The 19,098-nt window shown below is 50.2% G+C and overlaps 1 protein-coding gene across 1 annotated transcript in view; it reads left to right on the forward strand.

Moving 5' to 3' along the window:
• Phf2 (PHD finger protein 2) overlaps nucleotides 1-19,098 on the forward strand; it is a 99,786-nt gene that overhangs the window by 37,388 nt on the left and 43,300 nt on the right. The window lies entirely within an intron of this gene.

Here is a 19,098-nt window from a genome sequence, read left to right on the forward strand (position 1 = left end):
TTTATTTTTCCTCTGCTTTTGAACCCAGGGGGGCTTTACCACTGAGCTATATCCCACCCCTTTTCTATTTTGAGTCAAGGTCTTGCTAAGTTGCCAAGGGTCTCGTTAAGTTGCCAAGGCTCCTCTCAAATGTGTGAGCCTCCTGCCTCAGCCTCCCAAATCGTTAGGATTACAGGGATGTGGCACCACACCCGGATCTCCTATGCTTTTGAAAGATGATTTTTCTGTATTCAGGATTCTAGGTCTTTCTCTCAACACTTTTAATATTTCACTCCCCACCTTTCTTGTTTCCATGATTTTAGAGAAGTGTGATGTAATTCTGTCCTTGCTTCTCTTTAGGTAAGGTATTTCTCCTCACCCCCTGGATTTTCTCAACGTATTCTTTCTGTTTTGAGTTTCTGCAATTTGAAAGTGATTTTCTCAGTGTAATTTTTTTTTCCAGTACTGGGTATTGAACCCAGGTCCTTGCATATGCTTGGCAAGTACTGTACCACTGAACTACATCTCAGGACCTTTAAAAAAAGATATTTTGGAGACATGGTCTTGCTAATTGCTCAGGCTGGCTTTGAATTTAAAATCCTCTTGCCTCAACCTTCCAAGTAGTAGCTGGGTCAATGTAAACACTTTTGGCATTTATACCATTTCATGTCCTCTGAGTTTTGTGGTCTTGGAAGTTTCTCTGGACAGATGTTCAAGTTCCTTGTGTCTTCCATGGTCACGTTCCGTTTACTGATGAGCCCCTCAAAGGCATTCTCCATTTCTGTTATAGCATTTTTTATTTCTAGCATTTCCTTTTGGTTCTTTTATATATAACTTTATTTCATTTATTTATTTTTTCAATGTAGTGCTGAGGATCAAACCCAGGGTGTCACATGTGCTAGGCAAGCGCTCTGAGCCACAACCCCAGCCCCCTTTTGGTTCTTTCTTAGAGTTCCCATCTCTTTCTTTCCTTACATTGAATCTGATCTTACAGCTTGTCTTCTAATTTCCTTAGCGAATGAATCATAGTTGTTTTATATTCCTGTTCTAATTCCAACTTCCCAGCCGTGTCTGGGTCTGGTTCTTGACACTTGCTTTGTGTCTTCAGACTCTGGGTCCTTTTGTTTGCTTTTGTTTTTAGTGAGCTTTGTGATTTTTGTTGCCACAATTTTAAAAACAAGAAGTCTAACCCTAACCCTGTCCATTGCCATCCAGAGGGAGGTCCCCTGTAGGATACCTGCATGTGTTTGCCTCATCCTGCTAGTCTTCCCTGTGGATGTTGAGACCACGTGAAGTCGCTGTTTCCCATTTGCAGCCCTGTGATTGGGACATCTCTGATGCTTTAGTCTCTGTGTTTCTTTGGAGTGGTATCTGAGAAGGCTTCTCCTTGTGCATGGGGCCTCTTCTCGCAGTGCTGAGTGGTTCCTTGGTGAAGGTGAAATTGTCATGAGAAGTCTCCACTCTTGACTTTTGTGCCCTGGCCTCACAAACCAGAGGGAGAGACAGGATGAGAAGATTCTTGATCATTTCTTTTTTTGTGCTCGAGAGCCTCAAGTTTTGACTTGTCGTAAGCTACTTAACCTGAAAGTTCTGAACAGTTCTGAACCAGTCCTTGCCTTGGACTTGCATTCTATACAGATTGATCTTTTAGGATTAGAAAGTATTTATTTTTTAAAAGTAAGTTTCTATATACTTTTAAATTCAAATAACTCTGATTGAAACCAAATCAATTTATTATGATTGAAAATATTCTTTAGGGACTGGGGGACGTAGCTCATTGGTGGAGTACTTGTCTAGTATGTGCAAGGTCCTAAGTAATCCCTAGTCCTGGAGGCAAAAAACAAAGAAACAAACAAACAAAAAACACTTTAACATTTTCAATGGGTGGATAGCAATAGATACACACAGGAAAAAAATGCTACAGTTAAAACTTTGCTATGAAGAGTCTGTCCCTCCTTGCTACAGACTGCAGCTACCAGACCTCTCCAGAGATGTATCTTTCCAGAACATTGTGATCACAGAGAAGCATGTTTTTGGATTTCCTTCAGTTTCCCCCCCAACACACACAAAAAAACTGGCTATGGTTTTACACTGTTCTGCAACTTATGTTCTTTGCTGAACTGAACCTCCTGGAGTCTGTCCAGATTAGCAAGTGTAGAGTTTGTATTTCTTGGTACTCCAGTATATTTACCTGTTTCCCATGGGGGGACGCTTATGCCGGTTCTAACTTTAGCTGCTGCAGTAGACGCCCTGTGCACAGGTGTGCCACTTGTCCACAGGCAGAGTCTCAGAAGAGGACATAGAACAGGAGTCTGTGTTTCAGATATTGGCTGCTCCCACCCAAGAGCTCACACTAATGCGGGTTCCTGCCAGGAATCAATGAGGATGCTTGTTGGTCTGTAGCATCAGTCTCAGAGTTTGGGTCTGGAATGTATCCCAAAGGCCCATGTGTTGAAGGCACCATCTTCAGCCTGTGGCACTATTGAGAGGTGGTGGAATCTTTTGGAGATGGGACCTAGTGGGAGGTTTTAGGTCATTGGTGATGTGCCCTGGAATGAAATATTGGGACCCTGGCCCCTCTGCTCCCTCTTTCTTTGCTTTTTGGCTGCCATGGGGCAAATGGGTTTCATCTGCTGTGTGCTCCCACCATGATGTACCATGCTGCCACAGGCCCAAAGCAACAGGGACAAGTAGCCACTGATTCAAAGCTTTGAAACTGAGCCCAAATAAATATTTCCTTTTTGTAAGTTGATTATCTCAGGGGTTTTGTTATAGCGATGAAAAGCTGCCGACACAAGCAGTACCACCAAGCACCCTCTGAAATTGTTGACCTTTACCAGCCCCATGGTGAGGAATCTCACTGCGGTTCCAGGGGGCATTTCTTCCTACCAGTGGTGTTGTTGCACATCTTCTCATATGTTAAAAAGCCATTTGTATGTCCTTTTCTGTAAGCTGTTGAAGTCACAGCTTCAATCAACAGTCAGATGTCTCAAAAGAAGAACTACAAATGGCCAAAAACTGTATGAAAAAATGTTCAACATTTTTAGCAATCAGGGAAATGCAAAATCAAAAGTACATTGAGATTTCATTTCACTTTAGAATGGCAGCTGTCAAGAGTACAAATAAAGACCATTGCTGGGGAAAAAGGTACTCTCATAGGTTGCTGGTAGGACTGCAAATTAGTACAACCACTCTGGAAAGCACTGTGGACATTTCTCAAAAGACGAGGAATGGAACCACTATATGACCCAGCCATCCCACACCTTGATATATATCCCAAAGAACTAAAATCGGCGTACTAAAATGACACATGCATAACAATGCTTATAGCAGCACAATTTACATTAACCAAGTCATGAAACCAGCCCAGGTGCCCATCTGTAGCCAAATGGATCAAGAAAATGTGGTGTAGATACATAATGGAGTTTTACTGAGCCATAAAGAAGAATGAAATGATGTCATTTGCTGGTAAATGGATGGAACTGGGGAACATCATGCTAAGCACAAGAAGCCAGACTCAGAAAGTCAAGGGTCGAATGTTTTCTTTCGTATATGAAAGCTAGAGAGAGAAAAAAATACATAAAAAAAGGGGATCTTGTGACAATAGAAGGGAGATTCACTAAGTAGAAGCAGGGGACCAAGGGTGAGGGTGGAAGGAAGGCAAAGGGGAAGAAGTGGGTCATAAAGTCGACCAGATTATGCCACTTTATATATAATTATAATGCACCAATTAAAAATAAATAGAGGGAAGGAAGACAAGTAGGGGAGAGGAAGGGGATCAGGGAGGGAGGGGGAAGGGAAGATAGTACTAGGGCCTGAAGTGGAGAAAACTGTTATGTGCATTTATGAATGTCAAAAGGAATCCTACTGTCATGTACAACCACAGTGCAGCAAAAAATCACGAGTCAGGCAGACATTCCATTATGCAATTTTCCTACAGAAGAGGTTCTTCTTACTGTTTGCTCCCTCCTTAACATGCATCAGCTCTAGGCTGAGGCCTGCCTTAGGTGCATGAAACTCATTGGCGAGCAGTCATTGATGTTGGTCCTTGATATTTTTCAGAGTAATGGGCAGCTGTTCCGTTGTCCTGGATCATCTTGATTTTTGCATCCACGATGTGGAGCTCCCAGGCTCTCAGGAGAGGAGCCCCCCGACCCCCATCACTATGGAGGTGCAAGAAGGTCTAGTTCACATGCAGATACCCTCCACAGCCATCCCTGATGTGGCCTCAATTAGAGCGGTAGGCCAGTGTGCCCTGCCGAGGTCTCTCCCACGTCTATTTATTTTAAGTGAACCTACAGCGGTGTTTCTGCACTTTAAATGCCCTAGAGGGCTGACTTTCAACAGGCTGCCCCAGAATGCCGTATTTCAGCCGAGTTCCCTAGAGCGACTTGGGCCTTTGTGCCGTGGCCACTCTGGCCTGCCCTTCCTGGTTCCTGTTTGCCTCTGGACTTGGGGATGTCTCCCAGTGGAACCTGAGCACTTCCCTGCTTCCTCTGCGAGTGCCCAAGCCTGGGGCAGGTTTTTCAGGTTTTGTGGTCATGGAACATGAGCTGCCACGGGGACTTCTGAGACTAGCCCAGCAAAGCCCTCGGCTCTAGAGCTCAGGAACTGGGCCTTGTCACACTAAGCAATGCACCTCTGGAGTTTAGGGGAGCTCTGCTCTGTCCTGATTTCCACCAGTCATGCTTGGGGTTTTCTTTAAGCAAACCATTCTAGAAATGTGGCTAAGAAGGGGATTCCCAGATAAACCAGCCAAAGCCAGCACCTTGGCACGGGCGCCACGATGCCAGAGGGAAAGCCAGGGTGGCATGTGGGTCGGCGCGTGTCTGGGCTAGTCCCAATGGCGCATGAGAAATCCATCGAGGAGGCCTGATGTGACTTTAGGGACAGGCTCTGACCCAGCAGGACCCGGGGGCAGGGTGGAAGTTGGTGTCCAGATTTCGTAACCCTTCCCAGATGTCTCTGTGACCTGGTGTGGAATGAGTTCTAGGACACATTGCCAAGTGCAGAGCCCCTGAGGCTACCGTGGTCCAGCAGGACCACCCTGAGCCCTCAAATCAGAGCTTCTTCACATCCTGACAGCAGAGGGATTGGGAGGCTCACCTCAACCAAGAGACCCCAGTCCTGTCCCCATCCGGGGCAGCCTGGCCTGTGCCTGCAGTTGGCATATGCAGCACCACGCAGCGCCTGCTCTAGAAATGCACAGCTTGGCACAATCACGTGGAAACACCGGAGAAACCCAGACAGTGGTCTGTGCATCAGCCCAGCAGCCCAGGGCCCTCAGAAGGCCAGGCTGTGAAGGACAAAACCTGTCCCAGGTTAAGGAGCTCGGAGACCTGGAGGCTGAGTACTGCGTGTGATCTTGGAGCAAATGCACCGACGTCGACACTGACCACTGTGGGGACCCCTGGGGAAATCTGAAGATGTCGATATCTAGAGGAGGGAGCTCGTCCCGGGGGTCACTTTGTCTGATGTCGTATTGTGGTCGGGGTGGACAGTGTCCTTGTGGTGAGGAGGCTGCCAGCTGGGCGATTAGGAGGATGGTCCCCTAATCAGTGAAAGACCCGGCACCTCAGGAGACTGAGTGACAAGTTTAAGGCCAGCCTCAGCAACTTAGTGGGGCCCCATTAAAAAAAAAGAAAAAAATGATTGGGGTGCAGCTCAGTGGTGAAAGTCCCTCTGGGCTTGATCCCCAATACAGGAAAAAACAAACCAAAATAAAGCAAAACCAAAATCAGGCAGGAAGCAAATAAAGCTGAATGTTAGCATTGAGGGAAATGGTGAGTCTTCCTCGTACTGATCTTTCTACGTTTCTGTAGATTTTAAAGTTTCAAAATAAAAAGAGGAACGAAGAGTCCTCTTGGAGGCCATTGACACGGAGAACTGTCACCCGTCTGTCCGTGGCCACCTTCTCCTCTGCCTCACACTTCACCCGTGCCAGATCAGGGCCCAGGTCCTGCCTGACCCCGTGTGGCTTCTGCTTGCCCACACCCAAGGAAGGGTCTGGGGGGAGTTGGGGTCCATCCCTGCCTGCTGCCAACCTTGTGTGCCGCACCTTCCATAGAAGGGGGAACTGTCCTGGGCTGTCAGGAGGACTTGGGGAATGGTGCCGGGGGGTGACTTCTGTCCTGGCATCTGACCTGAGAGAAGGAGGGGCACTGTCCACCCCACACCCAGGGCCAGTCCACGCTGCTCACACTGTCCTGCAGCAGCCTGTCCAGTGGCTGCCAGGCAGGCTTGATGCCTCAGTGCTAGCAACACCAGAGAGACCCAGACAGTGTCTCTGCAGGAGACCAGCAGCCCAGGGCCCTCAGAAGGCCAGGCTGTGAAGGACAAAAACCTGCCAGTTTAAGGAGCTCAGAGACCTGGAGGCTGAGTACTGCATGTGATCTTGGAGCAAATGCACAGATGTCTACACTGACCACTGTGGGGACCCCTGGGGAAATCTGAAGGCCTACCAGGTCCTCTTCTCATGATGTGGTCCTCACAGCCACTTTGGAGTAGGTGGTGCTGTGGCCCCTTTGCAGGTGAAGGAGCCAAGTCACGTGCCCCAGGGCTGCTAGCAGAAGAGGCACAGGGGTCAGATCACGCCCTCCAGTGCCAGGCTGTGTCCACTAAGGAGAGAGGACATTGGCTCCCAGGGCCATCACCCAGCATGTGTACCCACTGACCTAGAAGAGAAGAGCAGCCTCCTGGGGCGTGTCCCTGGGTGTTGGCGTCTCTCGTGCGGGGACCCGAGTGCTGCTCAACATGCAGAACGTGCTCCGCTTGGTTGTGACACAGTGAGAACTTGAAGATGCACACAGGCTCCCTGGGCCCAGCTTCTTCACCTTCCACAGGGATTTTCTCCCTTCTGTTCCCCTGGCCACCTGTCCTGCTGAAGAGAAGCACAGAAGAGTTCACATGAAGTCAGCACGGCCAGGAAGCAGCTCGGGGCAAGGCCCAGCTCATCAGATGTTGCCCTACCCGTCCCTCTTCTCCTGGGAGTGAGAAAGAGGCTGGGCTGGGCTCCATCAATTCAGGGTTCTGGAAGAGTGCACTAGGCATACCTGGTAACAGGGAAGAGATGTTGGCATTCTTCCCACCCAGATTCTGTTTCCCTGTGGAGTTTTGCCCTTTTTTAGCCACTCACTACCAGAAATGAAAGTTATTGTAATGTTCTGTCAGCCCAGCAGGAGAAAATGATGGCGGTGATAGTGATGGGGATGATGGGGATGATGGTGGTGCTTGGCTTGTATGGAGACTAGTAGTGGTGATCCCGATGGTGAGGTGATGGTAATGATGGTGGTGATGGTGGTGGTGGTGGTGGTAATGATGGTGGTGATGGTGGTGATGATGGTGGTGGTGCTGATGGTGGTGATGATAATGGAGGTGCTGGCAGCGGTGATCCTAATGGTGACGATCCTAATGGTGATGTGATGGTAATGATGGTGGTGATGGTGATGGTGCTGATGGTGGTGCTGATGGTGGTGATGATAATGGAGGTGCTGGCGGTGGTGATCCTAATGGTGATGTGATGGTAATGATGGTGGTGATGGTGATGGTGCTGATGGTGGTGCTGATGGTGGTGATGATAATGGAGGTGCTGGCAGTGGTGATCCTAATGGTGACGATCCTAATGGTGATGTGATGGTAAAGATGGTAGTGATGGTGATGACTATGACAAGCAGGGAACTATCTTTTCAGGCACCTGCTGTGTGATAGGCACTGTGGTTGGTGTGCTACATGCAACCCCTCCTGTAATTCTCTCACCAACTCTATTAAGATCTGATGGTCTATTCTTTGTGGTAAAGAATCTGAGACTCACTGTGGCTCAATACGTCTGGTGGTCACCAAGTTGGTGGTGGCAATCACAGCCCAGGGTTTCTACATGCCCTGGGTGTCACTGGACCTGAGATACCCCAGGTGCTGTGCTAGGGGCCAGACCACTGGACCTCCTGACATCTTGGTAGCCTCTTCATGCCTACTTCTGCCCCATCACCACCGGGCTCCTTTTGACACCCAGGGCATCTTGAGCAGCAGGAACCTGTCTAGACCACGATTCGTCCTGAGACAGAGGTCCCCAGCCTCACTCCAGGCTGGATGGCTCAGGAGGTGTTCTATGAGGGCACAGGGCACAGGAGGAGGGAGGAGATGACTAGGAAGACAGCTGTCCTTAAGCAGGGTTTCTTTTGCTAGATATAAAAACCCGGTATTTTTGGTGATTTAGTAAAGTGTAGAGGGTATGCTGCCATGTTTAGTGTGTTGCATAGAAACTTAAACTTCTCAACTCAGACACTTAGAAGACCACAGTTTTATTTATGTATTGACAGTGCTGGGGATCAAAGCCTGGGACTTATGCCTGCTAGGCAAGCTCTCTACCACTGAGCCACACCTCCACCCAAGAACCTGTTGTTTTAACTATAGTGTCGTTTGAGCACAGCTTGACCTGGTTACCTGACGGTTGCTGGCTGGAGATGTACATTACCCCTAGCTTTTGTGATTTTAAAATAACCACGAATCTTTGTGTGCATGTCTACTCTTTGCCTAAGGTTTGTAAACGTGGAGTTACTGACCTAAAGACACAAATCTGTTACAGCTCTTGCCACATGTGGCTGGAGTTTAGGAGGCCCCTTGCCAACTTACCACCCTGCCCGGGAGGACCAGGTCACCCACCCTGCGCTCCCACTTGGGTCACGAGTTGGTGTTTTTAAAGATGAACTTTGCCAAGGGCCATTCCCGGTGGTGGTCGCTGCCTTAATGCACACCCGCCACCAGGGGAGCTTCTGTGGTCCTGCGCCCGTGATGCTGCGGAAGGGCCAAAGGTCAATGAGCGCTCCGCCTCTCCCCCCCTCCTAGGGGATTAAAAGAGGATCTGAGATTCTTCCTATAATTAAAACAAAAAACAAAAAACTGTCAGAGCAAGGTTACAAGAACTGAGGTTAATGGAAGTCAGTGCTTTTAACAGCAGGAGGAGAAGCTCCACTGCTGTCCAGTGGTGTTGCTCACAAACTAATTCCAATCAGGATTTAAAGCATTAAGGAATGTGACATGGTGAGGGGTGCCCTGCTGTGGGCCAGGGTCAGGACCCAGTCTTCCCTCCCTGGGCTACTGTGCTGGACCCTTGACTCTGCTTGGAGGGAGCCCAAGACAACCTGAAGCCCTCCAGGGGTCTCTGCCTGTGGTTTACTGCTGACCGTGGCCTTGGGCACCGGTCATTGCTCGGTGTTGTACCCTGACCCACTTGAAGCTGGGATTCCATGTCACCATCTGCAGAGCAGGGATTCCTGCAGGACAATGGGACAGTCTCTCAAAAAACACTTCCTCTCTGGGGCCCCCCTTGCCTGTCCTACGGAGAGGGTCTTAGAGCCGTGCCGAGTGGCAGAGTCTGGTGTTCACCCAAGGAACTGCGTGAGGCTTCCTGGGAGCTGACAAGCTTCGTGAGCCATCTAAGTGGGGGTTTCATGGCCCCTGCAAGTCACCGAGTCCAGCCCTCCTGCCTCATCCCCGTTCAGTTTCCTTGATCTTGGCCATTTTCTTTTGGGTCGCATCCCCCACCCCATCCATCTCTGGATTTGGAAATTCTACCATCTTCCTAGTTACTGAGCTTCTGGCCCTAAATTTGCTTTAGCCTTCTTTGGAGTCGACTCAGTTTGTGGTGCTGGGGTCACAGTTGGCTCAGGTGAGACAGGTCGGCCTCACCTAGTGGTACGATCGCACCCGTGTCACTGGAACGCGGCTCCCTCCACCCTGTCCTCTCCACAGGGCCCTTCTCAGGGCCAAGGTGAGTGTGATGGACGGAATCCCACATATGACATGAGTATGGGTACACGTGTGCACCGACATGCATACACCCAGAACTGGACACGTGTGCTTGCACACACAAGCCAGCACATCTGCCCGCACTCCCAGGCACACACTCATCCCTGAGCACATGCACACACAGACGCAAGGCACGGCACAAGGCACTCATGCACACACCAGGCACTCATGCACACACCAGGCACTCATGCACGCACAGGCCACACATAGCACGTAGACATACACGGATTCTCACACGCGCGGCATGTCCTCATTTTAAAAGGGATCGGGCCGCTTTTCTCCTCTAACCCGCATCTCTGCGCTTGCTGTATTGTGGCACTCTCCTCAGCAGGGAAAAGTGACTTCATTCTTTTTGTTGTAAATTAGTTTAGCAGCACTGTGGCCTGCTTGTCTGCGTGTATGTGTGTCTGTCCGTGTGTGCATAGTGTGTGTCTGTGTGGGGCGTGTGCCAGTGTGAGTGTGAAGCCACGTCATGGATTGCGTGCTTGGATGCCTATTTGTGGCCATGTGGGCCTCGGCGTCCTTCTGTGGTGACATTTTGGGAGCTGCCTCTCCTGTCATCACTGTGGTACTTTGCTGGGACCTGCAGAACTGGGCTCCCTGTGCCCTGTGCCCACAGCCCCCACCCTGCGCCACGTTGGCTTCTCCTTTCTCAGGCCCCGGTGGACCCTCCCCATCACGTTGACTGCAGGGCAGGTGTTTTGTTTCTTCCTCACAGCTCTGAGGTCCTTGTCCCATGCCCCTCAGCCATCACAGGTGTGGACAGCCCTGCCGAGCCATCTCCCAGCCCCTTGGAGCCCCACACTGGAGACCCAGACTCAGGGGCCTGTGAGTTGGTGCAAACCTCATTCCTCTGCTGTGCCTCTCCCTGGGGTCTGAGCTGCTCAGATGCTCCCGGGGAGGGAAGGAAGTTTTGACTGGTCTGAGCTGGTGCCCGGGAGCAGCATGTGCCGGCATCACCAAAGTATGGGGCTGCTCATTCCTAGTGTCTGAAGGATGGAGCTGTGGAGGTGGCAGTGGCCCGGGGGGAGAGTCCCAGCAGCATCAGTTCTTAGGTGGCTCTGTGGCCTGTGCCCTGGGCTGTCCCGTAACCAAGCCTGCTCTGTGGCTCTCCTCCAGACCCGAGAGGGGAGAACCGCTGCGGCTGTCCGGGGGACACGACTCTGCCCGGTTTCCACAGCGGCGGTGTGTTCTCCTGTGGAGCCGGTGTCCTGGGCCCTCCCTGCCTCCGAGGTCTCTGCCTCCCCTGGGGTCAGATCCTGCCTCTCCCCCAGGTCTGGAGAGGCAGAGGGCTCTCAGCAAGGCTGAAGGAGGCGGTCAGGCCCGGGGCCACCCCTGAGGCTCCGTGTCTCTGCTCTTTCCCAGGGACTGCGGCTCATCCACCTTGGCTTGTCAGAGGGGAGGGCAGCGGAGGCTGAGGACCCTGCTGCAGGGCACAGGTGACCAGTGGGCCGGGTGCTCGAGCCATGCGCCTCCTGTGAGGTCCTGTTGGGGGCTCATTCTTCGCCTGAGCCAGCTTTTCCCCCAGGAGGTGGCATTAAAATGAGCTAAATCTGGCCGTTGAAATGTCAGGTGGCCTGCAAAGGGTGTCTTTTGGAGGGCACGGTGGGTGAGGGCCACTAGGAGTGTCCACAGAGCAGTACCGCTGAGTGACATTTCCTGTTACTCAGTGAATCGTGTTAAACTCACACCAGGAGTGTAGGGACTGCAGAGTCCTCAAGCCACCAAGCCCCCTTCAGAATGCCAGTGTCATTCGCTCCTGGCTTAGGAAACTCTTTCCCTGTGCTGTGGCTATTGTTCTGAATGATTTCTTAGGGGCCCTTGGAAAGCTTTAACTTTGGGAGAAGAAAATAAAGTGACCAGGGTTGGCAAATAGCCTGCCTGTGAGGATGGTGGTGGCCACAGTGGGACCTGGCTCACAGCAGGTCCCTGGGTTCTTCCATGTCCCTCTACTCCTGAGCCTCGTTTGGGTAGCTGGGATTTTACCCCTAGGTGGCTGTGGTCAGGGTTGGTGGCCCGGGCAGTAGGGCCTGGCCTAGTGACTCGAGGTGAGGGCCTGCAGGGAGCCCACCCGGTTCCCTTAGCAGGTCTGCTCCTTCAGTGTGGCAGGCGATGGGGAGGCCCCTGTGGTCACCCCTGGGCCAGCCCTGCACGTTCTGTGCCCACCTCTGGCCCAGGCCCTGGCTGGCTCAGGTAGAAGGGCACCAAGGCCCTCAGTTCTGTGAGCTTACTTGGAGCAGAAGCAGAGAGACCAACCTGCGACAACACTCTCTCTCTCTCTCTCTCTCAATTAGAGCTTCATGGTCATACATGGTGGTCGGGTTCATCCAGGCAAACTCAGACCTGCTGACCCCCTCTCTTTCCCTGGAGCTCAGGGTGGCCATTCTGGCCGAGGACAGGCCGCCCCGTCACTGCGCCGTCAGTTCATTTCCTGGCTGCGTGGCGTGGGGTGGCAGGCCTGGATGCCCCGTTGTGTGGGTGGACCCTCCTGTGGGTCCTTCTGTGGCTGGTGCTCACGCTGTGTGGAGGACCCAGAGGTTGTGGCCCTGTGAGCGTCAGCACCCTGCCCTTTATGCCCTGAGGTGCTTGGAACCTGGTCGCGCACTGACTCCCTGGACAGTGCTCCCAGTCGGGGTGCTGGCTGCCGCAGGGTGGTGCCCTTGGCCTCGGCTTCCTCGCCTGAGAGCTGGGCTCACGCTGGGTGCTCCCAGGCCCCGTCCTGGTCCTGGAGCTGTGGGGCCAGTGCTGTAGTGGGAGGTGAATTTGAAGAACGCGTTGGTTTCCGTCCTTGAGGGTCGGCCTGCAGCCCAAGCTGCACTGTGGCTTTGCGACAGGGTGGATCCCCACGCGCTGAGCTTCGCCTGTGGAAACCCCCTCCTCTGCTCCCGGGGCGCAGCTGGTCCTGGCTGAGGCAGACGTGTGGCTTCCTGGGGCATGGCCTGCTCTCCGGGGCGTCTGGGGGCTTTCCACAGGCCAGGGTGGTCCCAGCTCTGAAACCAGCAGGATGCAGCCCGTTCCCCTGCCAGGTGACTGGGCTCGTTTCGTCATTATGAATCATGGCAGTCATGACAAAGGTGCTGTTCCCAGCCTGCTCCGTGTCTGGCCCCACAAAAGCCTTTGGGCCTGCTGAGGCCCAGGGTCACTGTGAAGGGGACGTGTGCAGAGTGCCACCGGGTGCCACGCTGCACCTCCACCTCCCGGCTCCACCTGCTGGCTGCGCTTCTGTCCCCGCCCTCCTCCTGTACTCGTGGCCTGGCCTTCGCGTCTGTTGGGGAGATCCCCGAGTCTAGTGGCCTCTGGGCGGTCCTGACGTTGGGTGGGAAACGTCCTCCGCAGTGCGTTTCCAGCTCTGATGACTGGGAGCACTGTGTTCATCCTGGGCATTCCCTCCGCTTCCTTCCCAACTTCTGTTTGATCACCCAGCCACTTGGCTTCCTGGAGCAGACGGAGGTCCTCACTCTGCTCTAGCTGGTCTTGTCTTTTGCTGGACTTTTTAGGCTACCTGGACTGCACTTCGGTTTCGGTCTGTATTTCTAAACATTTCCAAGGTCTGTTTCTGGGCTTTGGGCTCTCTCGCTCAGACTCACGGCCGTGACAGCTCTGGCAGAGCCACCGGCACAGGGACAAGGCCCTGTGCCTGGGAGGGTTGGTCGGGTACCTTGGGCAGTGGCTGTGACCACTCCATCTATGGAGTGTTCACCCTGGGTCAGGCCCAGCCGTCCGTTTGCCTCCTGGATCTGCACCTGCAAATGCCCCAAAGGCAAGGGCAGTACTGACCCCAGGAACCAGCAAGAACCACGTTTAACCCCGGGGCCCAGTTCCTCTGTTCTGATAAGTAGGGCTGACGAAATAATATCCCCATCATTGAAGCACTGCTTCATAATCACATTCAGGGTTCTTGGCAGTGATGGGGTTCGTGATAGTGAAGAAGGTGATGATGATGGTGGTGGTGGAGATGGTGGTGAAGAAGGTGATGATGACGGTGGAGATAGTGATGATGATGGTGGGGATGATGGTGGGGATGATGGTGATGGAGATGATGGTGATGTTGGTGGTGGGGATGACAGTGATGATGGTGGTGGAGATGACGGTGATGATGGTGATGGGGATGATGGTGATGATGGTGGTGGAGATGACGGTGATGATGGTGGTGGGGATGATGGTGATGATGGTGGTGGAGATGATGGTGATGTTGGTGGTGGGGATGACAGTGATGATGGTGGTGGAGATGACGGTGATGATGGTGGTGGAGATGACGGTGATGATGGTGTTGGGGATGATGGTGATGATGGTGATGGTGATGATGGTGATGGAGATGATGGTGATGTTGGTGGTGGGGATGACAGTGATGATGGTGGTGGAGATGACGGTGATGATGGTGGTGGAGATGATGGTGATGATGGTGTTGGGGATGACGGTGATGATGGTGGTGGAGATGACGGTGATGATGGTGTTGGGGATGATGGTGATGATGGTGATGGTGATGATGGTGATGGTGATGATGGTGATGGTGATGATGGTGATGGAGATGATGGTGATGTTGGTGGTGGGGATGACGGTGATGATGGTGTTGGGGATGACGGTGATGATGGTGGTGGAGATGACGGTGATGATGATGGTGAAGCTGGTGAGGATGGTGATTATGAAGGGGATGATGATGAGGATGGTGGGGATGAAGGTGATGGTGATGAGGGAGATCATGCTGGTGGTGATGTCACTCAGGCAAAGTCAGGTCTTTATTTTTTTCTCTCTTTTTTATTGAGCTAAAACTCATATAACTTGAAATTAGCCATTTTAACGTGAACAAGTCAGTAGCACCTCGTACGTTCAGTCTGTGTAACCATTGCCTGTATCTGGTTCCAGAACAGTTCCCAAAGGAAGCTCCACAGCCACTACATGGTAGCCTCCCATTCCCTCGACTTGCTCCCAGCCTACGCACCACTCTGTGTCTCTCTAGATGGACCTGTTATGGACATTTCTTATCAGTAGAATCACACGGTGTCAGTGCGGGTGTGTGTGGCATTTTACACTGACATAATTTTGAGATTCATACACACTCTCGGACATACTCAAACTTTATTCCTTTTTTAGGGCTCAATGATATTCCACTGTATGTAGGACCACGTATTGTTTATCTGTTCATTTGTCATTGGCTGTTTGGGTTGTTTTCACCTTGCGGTTTTTGTGAATACTCTTATTACTTGTATTCAAAGATTTTTTTTTTGAAGCCTATATTTAGTTCTCTTGGGTATATACCCATGAGTGGAATAATTGCTGGGACACATTGTAATTTTATGTCTATTTTCTGAGGAAACATCAAACTTTTTTCCCAAGGTGCCTGTGCCATTTTATATTCCCTCCACTGAGGAATTGGAAGAGGGTTACAATTATCCCATACTCTTGTAAATACTTATTTTTCTAAAAAAAATTATAAAAGCAAATTTATAGCCATTCTAGTGGGTACGAAGTGATACGTCATTTAGTTTTGATTTGCACTTTAATAACAATGGTGAACATTTTTTCATGTGCTTGTCATCCATTTACCAATCTTTGGAAAAGTGTTTAAACCATTTGTCCATTTTTAAATGGGATTATTTGTCTTTATTGTTGAGCTGTAAGCGTTCTTCATGTGGACGCCCAGTCCTTATCTGGTATATGATTGGCAGATATTTCCCTTCATTCTCTCAGCGCCGTTTCTCCTCCTCTAACTCCTTTTTTTTTTTTTTTTTGGTACTGGGAATTGAACCCAAGGGCACTCCACCATTCAGCTGTGTCCCCAGTCTTTTTGGTTTTTACTTGAGACTGGGTCTTGCTGAGTTGCTGAGGCTGTCCCCCAACTTGTGATCCTCCTTCCTCAGCCTCCTGAGTCCCTGAGATGACAGGCACCAGCCATCCTCACGGTGTTCTTTGATGCACAAAGAACATTTAATTTCTCTCTTGTTGCTCATGGTTTTGGTGTCATGTCTAGGAATCCGTTGGCAAATACAAAGCCACAAAGATTTTTCTCCATTTTTTTTTTCTTCTAGGAGTTTTACAATTTCACATCTTACATTTAGGCTGTTTTTGTTTTCAGTTAATTTTTGTATAGGGAGCGAGGTAGGCATCCAAGTCTGTTCTTCTGCCTGAGCCTGTCGTTTGATGAAGAGATTACCCTTTCCCCGACGGTCTGGTAACCCTTGTCAAAAATGACTTTTTAAGTTTAAGTATTAAGTTTTGAAATTGGGAAGTGTAAGTCTCTTTATTTTTCTTTCTGGAGGTTGTTTTGGCTCTTTGGGGTTCTTTATTATTCCATACGGATTTAAGGATAAGCTTTTCCATTTCCGAGAACAAAGGTGTTGGGATTTTGCAGGGATGACATTGGATCTCTCATCACTTTCGATATTATTGCTCTCTTGACATTAAGTCTTCTGACCTGTGAACAGGGGATGTATTTTCATGTATTTCTGCCTTTCAAAATTTCAGTGTTGCATAGCTTAGGTTAAGTTTATTTCTAAATATTATTTTATTTTTTTTTCCAGAAGTAGGGCTTGAACCCAGTGCCTTATGTATGTTAGGAAAGTGCTGTACCACTGAGCTTCAACCCCAGCCCTTTCTATTTTATTGTGAGACAGTATCTTGCTAAGTTGCTGAGGCTGGCCTTAAACTTCGGATCCTCCTACCTCCGCCTCCCAAGTGGCTTGGGATTCCAGGCTTGCACCACTAGGCCTGGTTCTCAGTATTTCATTCCTTTTATGTTATCCTAATTGCTTTCTTAATTTTATTTTTGCATTATTCATTCCTAGTGTATGGAAATACAGCTAGTTTTTGTGTGTTGATCTTGCATGCTACAACTTCTGAATTTATTAGCTCTAGCATTTTGTGTGTGTGTGTGTGGATTCTTTAGGAATTTCTGTAGGATTATGTCATTCAAATAAAGATCATTTTACATCTTCCTTTCCAATTTGGATGCTTTTAATTTCATTTCCTTTCTCTGAATAGGACTTCTAGCACTGTGTTGAATAGAAGTGGCAACAGCAGACATCCTGTCCCCTGCCTGATCTTCTAGGGAACACTTTCAGCCTTTTATCAATGTGTCTGATGTCACCCTGGTGTATGATATTAGCCGTGGTTTTTCACGTATGGCCTTTATCATCCGAAGACGTTCCCTTCTATTTAGAGTTTGTGGAGTTGTTGTTGTCGCTGCGTTTTAATCACGAAGGGTGTGGGATTGTGTCAAGTGGCTTTCTCTGTATCAATCTGGAGACACAGAGGTGGCGTGTGGTTTTCTTCATCACATTAACGTGGTGTGGTGTGGAAGGAAGGGGACAGGAGAGGACTGGGAGAGAGGGAGCAGAGGGCCAGGCAGAGGCTGTGCAGCCCCAGAGAAAGGGCCAGGTGAGCCACGCTCCCCGTCAGAGCTCTGTCTTCTCCAGTCAGGGAAAGAGAAGCAGAAATCTGCTGTCCCAGCCTCCAGGCAGGGCCCAGGGACACTTGCCTGCTGACAGACAGCGGCGATGCCTCGGGGATTGCACTGTTGGCTCATTTCCCGTGTGGAGTGACCCTTGCATTCCTGTGACAGAGCTCACTTGTTTGTGGTGTGTGGCCCCCTTAAGGTGCTGCTGGGTTTTATTCGCTGGTGTTTTGCTGAGGATTTTATCCCAGTGTTCATCAGGGTTGCTGGTGGGTAGTTTTCCTGTAGCGTTTGACTGACTTCAGAGTCAGGATGATGCTGGATTTTTATAATGGACTAGGAAATATTCCCTCCACTTCTAACTTTCTGCAGCAGTTTGAGAGAATAGGTGGTGTTGAATTATTTTTGGCTCAGCCCAGGCTTGGTAGTATTCATCTTTAAATATTTGATAGAATTCACTCGTGGTGGTTTGGAATTTTGTTTTAGGAAGGTTTTCAGTGACTGATTCCATCTCTTGATTTCTTATGGATATGTTTAAAGTTTCTATTTTTTTAAATTTCGATAGTTTGTGTGTTCCTAGGAATCTGTCCATTTCACCTCGGTTGTATAGTTCATTGGCCTGTTCTTTCAGAATCCTTTTCTGTTTCCTTAAGGTCAGTAGTAATTTCTGGTTTTAGTCATTTGAGTCTCCTCTTCTATCTAAAGACTTGTCAAAGAACCAGCTTTTGGTTTGGTCGATCCTCCTCTAAAGTCGCTGAGTTCATTTCTACGTAGGTTACTGCATTCCCCTCCCAACACTTAACATCGCAGGGCCCCCGTTCAGAGGAGAAAACAAGTTCAGAGAGAGATATGATGTTCCACCATCAAAGAAAGCTCCGGGCTCTAAGACGTCAGGAAAAGTGTCCAGTGGTTCAGACCCAGAAGAGCACGGGTTCCCTGGAGATGAGTCCAGCTGCCCTGCGCTTCCCTCTCCAGGGACCCGTGTGCCCTGTGGCTCCAGCAGCCCCCCTGGCATGGCCAAGGTGACCGAGTGGGCTGGGGGATGCAGCCTGTGTCCTTAGCGGATGTGGGAGAAGAATGACCAGCTCAGAGCCAGGGGTGAGACCAGGCCCAGCATCTGCACTGAAATACGCTGCTTTCCCTTGGTTCAAGTGTAGGCAGTTGGAAAGGGGAACTGTCACCCGCTCCCACCCTGACGTAGCCTGTCAACTCCCAGTGTTCTGGCCACTCACCTGTCCCCACATGGTCTTGTCATTCATCACTCTTAATGGTCACTGATGATTCCATCAGGGGGAGGGACACTAGATGGCCGAGTTTGTCTCTAAAGGGAACATTTAAGCTGTTTCTAATCTTCTTCTAACACAGGATGCTGAGCAAGCGTCGCGGTTCATACAGTGCTTCCCTCTCGGGATGTTCCCATGTCCACCTGTTGGGGTGTGTGGGGAACCGGGCTCCTGGCCAGCTTTGGCAGTACGCCCTGCCCACAGGAGCCGTCCTGTCCCTATTTCCCAGTCTCCTCACCTTTGCCTTTTAGTGTTTTAAAAGATTCCTACTAATTTCTGATAGCTATGAATCTCTATCGGCCCCCAAATAAAAAAATTAAACAAAAGAAAACATTTAAGAGGTCGTTCTAAATGTGACTGAAAATGGTGTAGGAAACTTGGCTTTCATTGTTTGGGAGTGCCTGTCCTCCACCAAAACCATCTGCTTGGTGGACACCGGTGGCTTCTGGATAGCTTGTTCCTCTGAACTCCTCCTACACAGAAATTCTGGATGTGCCCCTGGGGAAAGTGTCATTTTTAAAAAATGTCTGGTCAGTTTTCCTCACACTTCTTGGCCCACGAGAAGGAAACGCTGAAGCGTGTTCCCAGCCCATCGGCTGCGTTTCCTTGTGGGGGTAGGTTTCCCCACGTCCCGCCCTTCAT

This window comes from Urocitellus parryii, chromosome 13 (genome assembly GCF_045843805.1).
Source record: "Urocitellus parryii isolate mUroPar1 chromosome 13, mUroPar1.hap1, whole genome shotgun sequence".
Lineage (NCBI taxonomy): Eukaryota > Metazoa > Chordata > Mammalia > Rodentia > Sciuridae > Urocitellus > Urocitellus parryii.